This window comes from Somniosus microcephalus, unplaced genomic scaffold (genome assembly GCF_052327205.1).
Source record: "Somniosus microcephalus isolate GS21.2 unplaced genomic scaffold, FLI_Smic_1.0 unresolved_chr7, whole genome shotgun sequence".
NCBI classification, from domain to species: Eukaryota; Metazoa; Chordata; class Chondrichthyes; order Squaliformes; family Somniosidae; genus Somniosus; species Somniosus microcephalus.
The window spans coordinates 7,647,543-7,655,031 of NW_028225185.1; the positions used below are offsets into that span (position 1 = coordinate 7,647,543).

The following is a 7,489-nucleotide window of genomic DNA, read 5'->3' on the forward strand; positions in this document are numbered from 1 at the left end:
GGTCATTGAGGATGGGGGCAACGGGGACTGAGGATGTGGGGCAATGGGGACTGAGGACGGGGGCAATGGGGATGGAGGACATTGGGCAATGGGGACTGAGGATGGGGCAATGGGGACTGAGGATGTGAGGCAATGGGACATTGAGGATGTGAGGCAATGGGACATTGAGGATGTGGGGCAATGGGACATTGAGGATTGGGCAATGGGACATTGAGGATGTGGGGCAATGGGACATTGAGGATGGGGGCAATGGGACATTGAGGATGTGGGGCAATGGGACATTGAGGATGGGGGCAATGGGACATTGAGGATGTGGGGCAATGGGTCATTGAGGATGGGGGGCAATGGGGGCAATAGGATATTGAGGATGGGGGCAATTGGAAATTGAGGATGGGGGCAATGGGACATTGAGGATGGGGCAATGGGATATTGAGGATGTGGGGCAATGGGACATTGAGGATGGGGCAATGGGACATTGAGGATGTGGGGCAATGGGACATTGAGGATGTGGGCAATGGGACATTGAGGATGTGGGGCAATGGGACATTGAGGATGTGGGCAATGGGACATTGAGGATGTGGGGCAATGGGACATTGAGGATGTGGGGCAATGGGACATTGAGGATGTGGGGCAATGGGATATTGAGGATGTGGGGCAATGGGACATTGAGGATGGGGGCAATGGGACATTGAGGATGGGGGGCAATGGGACATTGAGGATGTGGGCAATGGGACACTGAGGATGTGGGGCAATGGGACATTGAGGATGTGGGGCAATGGGACATTGAGGATGTGGGCAATGGGTACTGAGGATGGGGGCAATGGGACATTGAGGATGGGGCAATGGGTCATTGAGGATGGGGGCAATGGGTCATTGAGGATGGGGGCAATGGGCCATTGAGGATGGGGGCAATGGGACATTGAGGATGTGGGGCAATGGGTCATTGAGGATGGGGGCAATGGGTCATTGAGGATGGGGGCAATGGGCCATTGAGGATATGGGCAATGGGACATTGAGGATGTGGGCAATGGGACATTGAGGATGTGGGCAATGGGTCATTGAGGATGTGGAGGCAATGGGACATTGAGGATATGGGGCAATGGGACATTGAGGATGTGGGCAATGGGACATTGAGGATATGGGGCAATGGGACATTGAGGATGTGAGCAATGGGACATCGAGGATTGGGGCAATGGGACATTGAGGATGTGGGCAATGGGACATTGAGGATATGGGGCAATGGGACATTGAGGATGGGGGCAATGGGACATTGAGGATGGGGGCAATAGGACATTGAGGATGTTGGGCAATGGGACATTGAGGATGGGGGCAATGGGTCGAGGATGTGGGGCAATGGGTCATTGAGGATGGGGGCATTGGGGACTGAGGATGTGGGGCAATGGGGACTGAGGACGGGGGGCAATGGGGATGGAGGACGGGGGCAATGGGGACTGAGGATGTGGGGCAATGGGGACTGAGGATGGGGGCAATGGGGACTGAGGATGGGGCAATGGGGACTGAGGATGGGGCAATGGGACATTGAGGATGGGGCAATGGGGACTGAGGATGTGGGGCAATGGGGACTGAGGATGTGGGGCAATGGAACATTGAGGATGGGGCAATGGGGACTGAGGATGGGGGCAATGGGTCACTGAGGATGTGGGGCAATGGGTCATTGAGGATAGGGGGCAATGGAACATTGAGGATGGAGGCAATGGGTCATTGAGGATGGGGGCAATGGGGACTGAGGATGTGGGGCAATGGGGACTGAGGACGGGGGGCAATGGGGATGGAGGACATTGGGCAATGGGGACTGAGGATGGGGCAATGGGGACTGAGGATGGGGCAATGGGGACGGAGGATGGGGCAATGGGGACTGAGGATGGGGCAATGGGGACTAATGACGGGGGGCAATGGGAACGGAGGACAGGGGGCAATGGGGACGGAGGATGGGGCAATGGGGTCTGAGGATGGGGGCAATGGGGACTGAGGATGGGGGCAATGGGAACTGAGGATGGGGCAATGGGGATTGAGGATGTGGGCAATGGGACATTGAGGATGTGGGGGCAATGGGACAGTGAGGATGTGGGGGCAATGGGTCATTGAGGATGGGGGCAATGGGACATTGAGGATGGGGGCAATGGGGCATTGAGGATGTGCGGCAATGTGTCATTGAGGATGGGGGCAATGGGACATTGAGGATGGGGGCAATGGGACACTGAGGATGGGGGGCAATGGGACATTGAGGATGGGGGCAATGGGGCATTGAGGATGTGAGGCAATGGGGCATTGAGGATGTGAGGCAATGGGACATTGAGGATGTGGGGCAATGGGACATTGAAGATTGGGCAATGGGACATTGAGGATGGGGGGCAATGGGACATTGAAGATTGGGCAATGGGACATTGAGGATGTGGGGCAATGGGACATTGAGGATGGGGGCAATGGGACATTGAGGATGGGGGCAATGGGACATTGAGGATGTGGGGCAATGGGACATTGAGGATGGGGGCAATCGGACATTGAGGATGTGGGGCAATGGCTCATTGAGGATGGGGGGCAATGGGGGCAATAGGATATTGAGGATGGGGGCAATTGGAAATTGAGGATGGGGGCAATGGGACATTGAGGATGGGGCAATGGGATATTGAGGATGTGGGGCAATGGGACATTGAGGATGGGGCAATGGGACATTGAGGATGTGGGGCAATGGGACATTGAGGATGTGGGCAATGGGACATTGAGGATGTGGGGCAATGGGATATTGAGGATGTGGGGCAATGGGACATTGAGGATGGGGGCAATGGGACATTGAGGATGTGGGGCAATGGGACATTGAGGATGTGGGCAATGGGACACTGAGGATGTGGGGCAATGGGACATTGAGGATGTGGGGCAATGGGACATTGAGGATGTGGGCAATGGGTCATTGAGGATGTGGAGGCAATGGGTCATTGAGGATGTGGGCAATGGGTACTGAGGATGGGGGCAATGGGACATTGAGGATGGGGCAATGGGTCATTGAGGATGGGGGCAATGGGTCATTGAGGATGGGGGCAATGGGCCATTGAGGATGGGGGCAATGGGACATTGAGGATGGGGGCAATGGGACATTGAGGATGTGGGGCAATGAGTCATTGAGGATGGGGGCAATGGGTCATTGAGGATGGGGGCAATGGGCCATTGAGGATATGGGCAATGGGACATTGAGGATGTGGGCAATGGGACATTGAGGATGTGGGCAATGGGACATTGAGGATGTGGGCAATGGGTCATTGAGGATGTGGAGGCAATGGGACATTGAGGATTGGGGCAATGGGACATTGAGGATGTGGGCAATGGGACATTGAGGATGTGGGCAATGGGTCATTGAGGATGTGGAGGCAATGGGACATTGAGGATTGGGGCAATGGGACATTGAGGATGTGGGCAATGGGACATTGAGGATATGGGGCAATGGGACATTGAGGATGGGGGCAATGGGACATTGAGGATGGGGGCAATAGGACATTGAGGATGTTGGGCAATGGGACATTGAGGATGGGGGCAATGGGTCGAGGATGTGGGGCAATGGGACATTGAGGATGTGGGGCAATGGGACATTGAGGATGTGTGGCAATGGGACATTGAGGATGGGGGCAATGGGACATTGAGGCTGTGGGGCAATGGGACATTGAGGATGGGGGCAATGGGACATTGAGGATTGGGCAATGGGACATTGAGGATGGGGGCAATGGGTCATTGAGGATGTGGGGCAAGGGACATTGAGGATATGGGCAATGGGACATTGAGGATGTGGGCAATGGGTCATTGAGGGTGTGGAGGCAATGGGACATTGAGGATGTGAGCAATGGGTACTGAGGATGGGGGCAATGGGTCATTGAGGATGTGAGCAATAGGTACTGAGGATGGGGGCAATGGGAGATTGAGGATGTGGGCAATGGGATGTTGAGGATGTGGACAATGGGACATTGAGGATGGGGCAATGGGATGTTGAGGATGTGGACAATGGGACATTGAGGATGGGGGCAATGGGTACTGAGGATGGGGGCAATGGGACATTGAGGATGGGGGCAATGGGACATTGAGGATGAGGGCAATGGGACATTGAGGATGGGGGCAATGGGACATTGAGGATGTGGACAATGGGGCATTGAGGATGTGGGCAATGGGTACTGAGGATGTGGGGCAATGGGACATTGAGGATGGGGGCAATAGGACATTGAGGATGTGGGGCAATGGGGCACTGAGGATGTGGGGCAATGGGACATTGAGGATGTGGACAATGGGGCATTGAGGATGTGGACAATGGGGCATTGAGGATGTGGACAATGGGGCATTGAGGATGTGGGGCAATGGGTACTGAGGATGGGGGCAATGGGACATTGAGGATGGGGGCAATGGGACATTGAGGATGTGGGGCAATGGGACATTGAGGATGTGGGGCAATGGGACATTGAGGATGTGGGGCAATGGGACATTGAGGATGGGGCAATGGGGACTGGGGATGGGGGCAATGGGATATTGTGGATGGGGGCAATGAGTATGTGGGCAATGGGACATTGAGGATGTGGGGCAATGGGTCATTGAGGATGTGGGCAATGGGACATTGAGGATGTGGGGCAATGGGATATTGAGGATGTGGGGCAATGGGATATTGAGGATGGGGGCAATGGGATATTGAGGATTGGGCAATGGGATATTGAAGATGTGGGCAATGGGATATTGAGGATGGGGGCAATGGGACATTGAGGATGGGGGCAATGGGACATTGAGGATGGGGGCAATGGGACATTGAGGATGGGGGCAATTGGACATTGAGGATGTGGGGCAATGGGACATTGAGGATGTGGGGCAATGGGACATTGAGGATGTGGGGCAATGGGACATTGAGGATGTGGGGCAATGGGACATTGAGGATGTGGGGCAATGGGACATTGAGGATGTGGGGCAATGGGACATTGAGGATGTGGGGCAATGGGACATTGAGGATGTGGGGCAATGGGACATTGAGGATTGGGCAATGGGACATTGAGGATGGGGGCAATGGGTCATTGAGGATGTGGGGCAATGGGACATTGAGGATGTGGGGCAATGGGACATTGAGGATGTGGGGCAATGGGACATTGAGGATGGGGGCAATGGGACATTAAGAATGTGGGGCAATGGGACATTGAGGATGTGGGGCAATGGGACATTGAGGATGTGGGGCAATGGGACATTGAGGATGTGGGGCAATGGGACATTGAGGATGTGGGGCAATGGGACATTGAGGATGTGGGCAATGGGACATTGAGGATGTGGGGCAATGGGACACTGAGGAGGGGGGCAATGGGACATTGAGGATGTGGGGCAATGGGAGGAGGTGCAGCACTCACCTGGTCCCCTCGTCCCCTGGCTCACCTGGTTGCCCCGGGCTCCCGTTGCCAAGGCTCCGCTGGCTCGCGCTCCCAGCGCTGGCCGGCCAGCCCAGTGTCCCCCCGGTTGCCACGGGCTCCCGTTGCCTGGGCTCCCAGCTCGCGGCGGCAGTCACTCTCTCTCTCTCTCTCTCTCTCTCGCGCGCGCGCGCGCTCGCTCAAGGAGAAAACCCCACAGCCCCGCCCCCCCCGACCGACAGCCCTCTCCGCCAATCATCGCCCCGCGACCAAGAGTCGTCCCGCCTCCTCCGTTCTGACAGACAGCCCTCTCCACCAATCAGCGTACAGTGACCAATCACCGCTCCGTGACCGCCAGTCCATCCCGCCTCCTCCGCTCTGACCGACAGCCCTCTCCACCAGTCATCGCCCCAGGACGGAGACTCGTCCCGCCTCCTACACTCTGACAGACAGCCCTCTCCGCCAATCAGCGCACCGTGAGCGCCGTGCCCTCTCCACCAATCATCGCCCAGTGACCGAAAGTCGTCCCGCCTTCTCCCCTCTGACAGACAGCCCTCTCCACCAATCACCGCTCCATGACCGCCGGTCCCTCCAGTCTCCTCCGCTCTGATCGACAGCCCTCTTCACCAATCAGCGCCCCGAGTCCGAGAGTCATCCCGCCTTCTCCCCTCTGACAGACAGCCCTCTCCACCAATCACCGCTTTATGACCGCCGGTCCCGCCCGTCTCCTCCGATCTGACCGACAGCCTTCTTCACCAATCAGCCCCTCAGAATCAAAGCCCTCCCGCCTTCAACGCTCTGACCGGCAGCCCTGTCCGCCAATCACCGTCCCCGGAGTGACGGCCAGCCCGCCAATCAGCAGCCGGCCAGGGGGCGGGACTCTTCCAACCGCAATCCCTCCGCCAGTTCCCTCATAAAAATAAGATTTTTTTTTTAACGCCGCCGCCGTCAATATTTTTAAGGTAACAAAAACCCCGGTCGGTTGCCGGTTGGGAAGCGGCGGTGCTGGTGGCGGCGGCGGCTTTTCTTCCCCTCAGTCGAGGGTTGGTTTAAGGGGGACTATTTGGCGGCGGCGGAGGGTGGCATCCGGAGGTGACGTCAATGGGTGGCCCGGCGTTAAAGGGGCAGGTGAGTCTTAAAGGGACATGAAGGGACAGGTGAGTCTTAAAGGGACAGGTGAGTCTTGAAGGGACAGGTGAGTCTTGAAGGGAAAGGTGAGTCTTGAAGGGACAGGTGAGTCTTAAAGGGACATGAAGGGACAGGTGAGTCTTAAAGGGACAGGTGAGTCTTGAAGGGACAGGTGAGTCTTAAAGGGACAGGTGAGTCTTGAAGGGACAGGTGTGTCTTAAAGGGACAAGTGAGTCTTAAAGGGACAAGTGAATCTTGAAGGGACAGGTGAGTCTTAAAGGGACCAGTCAATTCTTAAAGGGACAGGTGAGGCTTAAAGGGACAAGTGAGTCTTGAAGGGACAAGTGAGTGTTGAAGGGACAGGTGAGTCTTAAAGGGACAGGTGAGTCTTAAACAAGTGAGTCTTGAAATGAAAGGTGAGTCTTAAAGGGAGAAGTGAGTCTTAAAGGGACGGGGCAAATCTTAAAGGGACCGGGCAAATCTTAGGACAGGTGAGTCTTAAAGGGACAGGTGACTCTTAAAGGGTCAGGTGCGTATTAAAGGGGCAGGTGAGTCTTGAATGGGACAGGTGAATCTTAAAGGGGCAGGTGAGTCTTAAAGGGACAGGTGAATCTTAAAGGGGCAGGTGAGTCATAAAGGGGTAGGTGAGTCTTTTTTTTAATTCATTGATGGGATGTGGGCGTCGCTGGCTAGGCCTGCATTTAGTGCCCATCCCTCATTGCCGTTGAGAAGATGGTGGTGAGCCGCCTTCTTGAACCGCTGCAGTCCATATGGTGTAGGTACACCCACAATGCTGTTAGGAAGGGAGTTCCAGGATTTTGGCCCAGCGACAGTGAAGGAACGGCGATACAGGTCCAAGTCGGGATGGTGTGTGGCTTGGAGGGGAACTTGTAGGTGGTGATGTTCCCATGCGTCTGCTGCCCTTGTCCTTCTAAGTGGTAGAGGTCGCGGATTTGGAAGGTGCTGTTGAAGGAGCTTTGGCGAGT

General features: G+C 55.8%; 1 protein-coding gene across 2 annotated transcripts in view; it reads right to left on the reverse strand.

Moving 5' to 3' along the window:
* Positions 1–5,569, reverse strand: part of LOC147086443 (myocyte-specific enhancer factor 2D homolog) — a 107,995-nt gene extending 102,426 nt beyond the window's left edge. The window contains exon 1 of one of the 2 annotated variants that reach the window (XM_085978542.1): positions 5,404–5,569. The gene's annotated coding sequence lies outside the window, so the exon portion shown is untranslated. Of the gene's footprint in view, positions 1–5,378 lie in introns of both variants that reach the window. The other variant, XM_085978541.1, reaches the window with a different exon arrangement.
* Between the last annotated feature and the right edge of the window lie 1,920 nt (positions 5,570–7,489).